At 57.2% G+C, this 6,895-nt stretch overlaps 1 protein-coding gene across 8 annotated transcripts in view; it reads right to left on the reverse strand.

Moving 5' to 3' along the window:
* The window catches only part of GTF2IRD1 (GTF2I repeat domain containing 1), a 70,262-nt gene extending 63,649 nt beyond the window's left edge, over positions 1 to 6,613 (reverse strand). For 6 of the 8 annotated variants that reach the window (XM_066202135.1, XM_066202132.1, XM_066202131.1 and 3 more), the window contains exon 1: positions 6,509 to 6,586. The gene's annotated coding sequence lies outside the window, so the exon portion shown is untranslated. Of the gene's footprint in view, positions 1 to 6,508 lie in introns of all 8 variants that reach the window. The other 2 variants (XM_066202138.1, XM_066202137.1) reach the window with 1 other exon arrangement.
* Positions 6,614 to 6,895: the final 282 nt, after the last annotated feature.

Below are 6,895 nucleotides of genomic sequence, written 5' to 3' on the forward strand. Positions count from 1 at the left end.
TTTTTTTTTCCCCCATACTAAACCAGATGTGACTCACATGCAAGCAAAAAGACATACAATTCAATGCTTTAAATTCTTTTAAGTGCCGGGGTGGGGAGTTGCTGTAGCAATTTGGGTAATGCCAGGGGCACACAGAGCTCAACCCCCAATCTACCCAGGCCAGGACGCCAGAGACAGCATTCCTCCTGGCAAGGACTGTCATTGCCTGCCTGCACAGCAAACAGGGGCCCAGCCTTCTAAATAATAATGCAATACAAATAATAAAAGATAATTCCCACATATTTAATCATTACCAGAGCTCTGGGAAGAAATGATAATCAGGCCCCTACTAATTAGGGAGACATAATCCTGCCTTTCCTACAGGTTTTTCCATCCCTGTCTCCTACGCCGCAGTGAAACCAGCAGAAATCCAGCCCAGTGGGAAGGAGTGTAGCTTTGGTGGAAGCCTCAAACAGATCCCAAAGCACAGCCACAGCGGGCACAGCCCCATCCTACCAGTGCCAGGGGAGACATGCCAAAATACCCGTCCCACTGGACTCAGTATCCACCCTGCCATGAATGCAACCCATCCTTTATGGTACCTCTTGTCAAAGTCCGAGCAGCAGCATCCGTCCAGGGAAAACCCGACCCTTGCCACCGGTGTCCCTCTGGGATCTCAGCCCTGCAGCAGGGAATGGACCAGCAACCTGTCTCAAGCCTCATCCAAGACCTTTCAGCATCCTGCAGCATTCACTAGCACCTGGCACTAGCCCTGGTGTCACCGTGCCACCGACGTGCCGCGCACGCCTCCTGGCACCGAGCCCTTATGAGGGGGACAGGGTTAATATCCGGCACAAGGATTGCTGCTAATTAGCAGCAGGGCTGGGTTTGTCCCTTTCATCTGTGCATCCTGTCAGCGTGGGAGTCCTGCCCACCTCCAGGGAGACACCTCCAGCTTGGTGTGATGGCCAGAGCTGTCCCCACTGCCCAGGGCCAATCCTCTGGTGCTCCCGGGCTGGAACCCAGCAGCAAATGAGCAACCTGGCAGCCAGAGCCACAAGGCAAGGTCACCTCTGGCAGGTACTGAGTACTAGGTGGCTTCCCAGGCAGGAGACACATCCACACAGACACAGCTGGAGCTAAAGACAGAGTGTGATCTCTGCCAAAACCTGGGCACAGAGATGCCCTCATCCCTTTAAAGGTGGGTGAAGCATCTTCCAGCACAGCAGCCAGATAAAACCATGGAGATCCTTCTCACCCACTGCAGTGTTCTCATTTTCCAGTGCCATCTTGCTCTGGAAGACTCCCACTCTATAAGTTTTCCCTAAGCCAGACCAACAGCCTCTATGTTCTTCCAAATAACACTTACCTGTTGAAAAACTTTGAAGTTTTTTTTGCCTTTTTGTTTGTTTGTTTGTTTTTTAGCAAGGGAAGCCAAGGGCTCCTATATGGCCACACCACTGGCACAACCCGTGGCCAGGATCCCATGTATCCATCCTGCCTCATCCAGGGATTTGAAGTGGGACTGAAAAGTCTGCTGCTGGCCATCAAGGCCCAGGCACCATGGTTTTCTCACAGTCTGTGCAACCTCTGTGCACCCATTGCAGGGGAAGGTTTCTCCTCCAGGGTACATCCAAGCCAAGCAGGACACACAACCCTGGCAGTGACAAGCATCCACACACATCACCAAAAAGTTCAAGAAATTATCCAAAAAATTAAAAATGGTTAAAAACATCCTGCCCACCAGTTTTCTTCCCAGCCATCTCCAGAGGGATCTACACCTCAAAGCACCCTCTGGGCTCCCGGGTTTAATTAATCTGCCTGGGGGGCTGTGGGAACAGATCAACGACAGGTCTGTGGTGCCCACCACAAGCCTTTGCGCCCACTTGGATGGCTCAGGGGCACTGCCAGACCCCAGCACAGCCCATAGCGGATGTCACCCATGGGCAGGAGGCATCTGGGCTTGTCCCTTCAATCTCCTGGGGCAGAAGTCTCAGGCATGCAGGTGGGCACCCGATGGCACCTGGACCACCATTTCCAGGTCCCATCCTGGGCCCACACCAACCTACCCACTGGCACTTGCTCTGTTTGAGGTTAGAGATTTAAAGAAAATGAAGACAGACATCTCAGCCCTCATGTGAGAGGTGGAAATGGGCTTTGGGGAGGGACAGGCTGGCAAAGGACAATGACATCCATGTGGCTGTGCAGCAGCAGAGTGATGCTCCTCGCTGGTCCCCTACTCATTCTCCCGAGATTTAATTATCTTTTAAAACCAGCTAGAGCAGCACAGAGCAGAGCAAAGACAAGCCAGAAAACTCCAACAGAAGCCGTTTGCATGGACAAAGGTAAATACTGCTCAGCACAGTCTGCTCCCGAGGAGGGATCCATGCACCCAGTGCTTTTCTCCACAGCATCCCACCTCAAGGGATGCTCTCCCTTGCTCCCACAGCAAAGAGAGCCTTGGTGTGCTCTAGGTAAGTTCTTAAGGTGGTGTTTGGCAGCAGCTCCTGGGCCTGAATGGGACATGAGATGGTCCCACTTGCCCCAGCTGATTTGGGGGGTCTCTCTGGCAGAAACACCCCAAACAGACCACTGCTCCACCACTCCTGGGATTGAAGCAAATTCAGCCAAGGGGGCTGCACCAAGAAAATGAAGCATCAAAATGGCAAAGCAGAAATCCTCATGGCCACAATCCCTAAAGCCCACCTGGGGCCACTGCAGCTTCCTGAAGCTCTTGACTGCTTTTTAAAGACAACATTTCAAGAAATGTAAACTGTACATGCCCTGTGAAGGGAAAGGGCTGCCACAGGGCAGAGCAAAGCCCTGGGAAGCTTCAGACTGCAAAGAGCTGCCACCTCCTCTGCAAACCTCCAGCTGGGGCTGCTCTCTACCCCCAGCCCCACTGGTCTGGCCACAATCCAGATTGACTCCAGATGCCCTTCCCCATAGCTTCCAGCTGGGCTCTTCCCAATGAATGAGCCAAAAAATACATATTTAGCTCATGGATAGCTATCTCCATCTCGGGAGGGGATCCCAGTAGGTCCTTTCCTCTCCTCCTCCCGGTCCTTGAGAAGATCTCTCGTGGTGGCAAACCTCTGTTCCCCCCTCAAAGCCCTGAAGAAGTTTTGTCACTACCAGTAAGGTGTTAACACAGCCACACACGGGGCTGGAGGAGCAAATAAAGAACAATAACACAGCCCCTCACCTGCTCATCATCCCCCTCCCCAAACCATCACATACCATTTGCACCTCAGCCCAGTCATTCTGGAGCAGCAGGATCCATTCACACATTTTCTTCCATGATGAACCACCACCACCTCCACTCACCACAGGCATCTGCAAATGGGTGCTGGAGCACACAGAATACCCGTGCCATGCCCCAGCACCACTGTCCGAGATGGGCATAGCCAGCACCAAGCCCTGCACCCAGCCCAGGGGTCAGCCCTGCAGCAAACATCCAGCTGGAGTCCCCATGCATTCCTCCAGCCTGGCTGCTGGGGTGCTGCTGACAAAATTCCTGAAGGAAGTACAGGGCATTGATAATTGCCCAAAAAAATCTGAGCTATTTCCTGTGGGAGAAGCAGACGGGAATCCCCCATTAACTCCAGTAGCCAAAGGTCGTGTTTCGGCCTGGGACTTCGGGGGTTTGGTATTTTTCTCCTTCCTTTAAGCAGAGCATCACTCCGGTTACATGCAGTGTGCACCATGTGGGACAGCCAGACCTGTAACCTCTGTGCTGCCCCCAAAGCCCACCTTTCCTGTCACCTCCTGCCCCATGCAACGACATGCAAGGTTCTTGTGAAAGGGCTGGGCTGCCAGTTAGGGCACTGTGTCTCGCCCAGGCAGATAGAGCCAGGTTGCTAAACGTGTCCTTGAGCAGCTTCCTGCTCACCTGCCCCAGCTTCTCATTAGCAAACCTGAACGAGCAGCGACCAGTGGCAGCGCCAGCAGCTCCTCCAGAGATGGGAAAGCCCTCTCAGGAGGGACAGCAGAAGCAGGCAGCAGTGGCCACCAGAGCATACCCCTGGCATCATTCCTTGGCTTCTGCAGGCACGATGTGAAGGCAGCTGCCCAATCCCTTCTCCTGTCCACAGAGCGGGGATACATCCCTGGCAGGTGTCACCCCAAAAATGTGGCCTTGAGAGGCCACGCCAGCTTGGAGAGCCAGGTGCACGGGAAAAACAGTGGCACAGCCCCAGAGCAGGGCACCCTGTCCCTTAGTGGCTGCTGCTGGTCACAGGGACTTTGGCTCTGCAAGGCTGAAGGGAAAAGAGCAGGGGACCCACCCACGGGTGTTCATACAACCACACTGCCCTGATACACGATCCTGACACGCAGCTGACACTGCTCCAATGGCAGCACGTGCTGCTGTGCCAGGGCTGGCTGCTCCTCCTGCAGGGGCTGCAGCAGAGGCACTGGGACACGGCCTTCAGCCCCCCAGCACTGAGACACGGCCTTCAGCACCCCAGCCCCTCGGCTGCCAGCAGGGTCAGGTCTCATCCTGGTGGTCCCCATACTGCTTTCTCCTTTCAGAATAAGTGCTGCAGCAGTTCCCACAGAAAGGGATTCTGTGGGCTCACATGGGTAACAACCAGCTTAATGGGTCTGGATGCACTGCTGGGGACTCTGTGGAATTAAATAATCCACAAGATTGCTCCCCAGCTGCAGCACTTCCGACAGCTCCTTCAGTGGGAGCAGCAGGCAGAGCAGACACCCTGAAGCCGAGGGCTCCCGTTATGCAAGGCTACATGCTGATGTCCCCAGGCTGCTCCAGTGTCCACAGCCTGCACGCTGACAGGTGATGGATGTGACAGCAGGCTGGGTGACCAGCCCCAAAGTGCCCATAGCACCTGGTGGTCCCGTGGCTCTGCCGTGGTGCTCAGTGGCACCATCACCTCCCAAAGTGCCCTGGGCTGGCTGTGCCCAGAGCCCACCCAAACAGCCAGGATTACCTGCACAGCCCCGCCGGGTCCAAGGCTCACTCCTGCACAAGGCGCATTAATAGGATCACTCCAATTCACAGCTTATCCCAGATAAACCCACTGCCAGCCCCACAGGCTGGAAGGACAAGGGCACCTGCTCGTCAGGGAGCAACTTTCTCCCTATCACAGTCATCCCTTGGCACTGAAAATCCTCCACTTGCCCCTGCAGAGGATGCCTGTTCCTTCAGGCCATGGGCCACAGCGCCAAGGCCAGTGACCAGCCCGGCTGGAGACCCGAGAGCTTCATCAGCTCAACACCGTGTTTCTATTTCCAGCAGCACTGCTGCCAATCCCCACACCAGCAAGAGGAGGCAAGCTCCAGCAGAGCCCTGCTTCCAGCTCCCCTTCCTGCCTGGCACCGTCCAACACAGCCAGGGCAGGTGGAGGTCCGGAGCTGCCCTCAGGATGCGGGACACCACAGGGCCAGCCTGACATCCCCATCCAACACTCCCAGCAACCCCCAGCTCTACTGCTCCCTGCACCCCCCTCTGCAGCACTATCACCCTCAACCCCTAAAGCCCTCCCAGCCTCACTGCTCCCTGGCATCCCTTCACAGCCCCCATGGATGCCACCAACCGCAAGGCCCATCATCAGCCCCTGCATTCCCCCCACCAGCCCTAATGACCCCCCAGCCCCAACGAGCTCAATACCCCCACCAGCTCTAATATCCCCAGCATCTCCAAGCCCTACAGATCTTCAATATCCGTCCCAACCCTAATACCTCCAGAATTCCTCCCAAGCTCTTTTGCCCTGCAGCATCCCCCAACCCTAATGCCCTCCCCCAGCCCTATTGCCCTGCGGCAGCCCCCAACACTATCTGCTCCCAGTACTCCTATCACCCCCCTGAACTCTCCCACACTGATGAGCCTGGCATTCCTCCCCCTGCATCCCCCCCAGCCCTAATAATCTCAGAATCCCCCCCAGCAACCCTACTGCTCCCCGGCATCCCCTATGCCTTGATGCCACACTGCACCCCCACAGCCCTATCAACCCCCACCAGCCCTAAAGTCCCCCTGAATCCCCCAGCTCCACCATTCCCCCAGCAGCCCGACTGCCCCCAGCATCCCTTAGCCCTAAAGAGCCCAGCATGCCCTCCCGCCCTACTGCCCCCCCAACCCCGCAGCCCGAGCATCTCCCCAGCAACCCTACTGACATCCCCTGTGCCTTGCTGTGCTTTAGCACCCCTGCAGCCGTATCACCCCTACAGCGCTCCTGCTGCCCCTCTGCATCTCCCAGCGCTCACCCTGAGCCCTAACGTCCTGTGCTGCATCCCTCAGCACCACCCTCCCCCAGGATCCCTAACGCTCCCCTGCACACCTCCAGCCCTAACGCTCCCAATCATCCCCCGAATCTTGATGCCCCCTCGCATCCCTCAGCCCTGTGCCCCCCACCCCCAGCCCCAGCACTCCCCCAGCCTCAATATCCCGCTGCGCCCCATCGCACCCACCACCCCCACACGCCCCCCGCCGCTGCTCCCCCCAGGGCCGTGACTGGGGGTGGAGAGGGGACCCGTGGAGAGGGGAGGGGAGGCCAAAACTTTTCCTTACCGCGGGCGGTTGGGGCGCGGCGCTGCTGCCTCCCCCGGCGAGGCTGCGCGGGAGCGGCGGGAGCGGCGGGGGCGGCGGGAGCGGGCGGGCGGGGGCCGGGATGGAGCCGCCTCCCGCCGCCTCCCGCCGCTTCCCGGGCGGAGCCGGTACAACCCGACAGGGGCCTAAAGGAATGAAAAGAACCTGAGGAGGGGGGGGGGGTGTTGTTTTGGTTGGGTTTTTTTTTTTTTCTCCCCCCCCCCCCCCGACACACACCCCAAATCGGGCAGGGAGAGCAGTTCTTTGTTCTGTAATCCCAGTAAAAGTGCCAGCCATTCGCCCCGCCGCTAATCCCAACCCCGCGCAACGGCCGCATCCATTGGCTGCCCTTTACACACGGGATTAACC

The sequence above is a fragment of the Chamaea fasciata genome, unplaced genomic scaffold (assembly GCF_029207755.1).
Source record: "Chamaea fasciata isolate MVZ Bird 193981 ecotype frontalis unplaced genomic scaffold, bChaFas1.0.hap1 SCAF_21, whole genome shotgun sequence".
Classification (NCBI taxonomy): domain Eukaryota; kingdom Metazoa; phylum Chordata; class Aves; order Passeriformes; family Sylviidae; genus Chamaea; species Chamaea fasciata.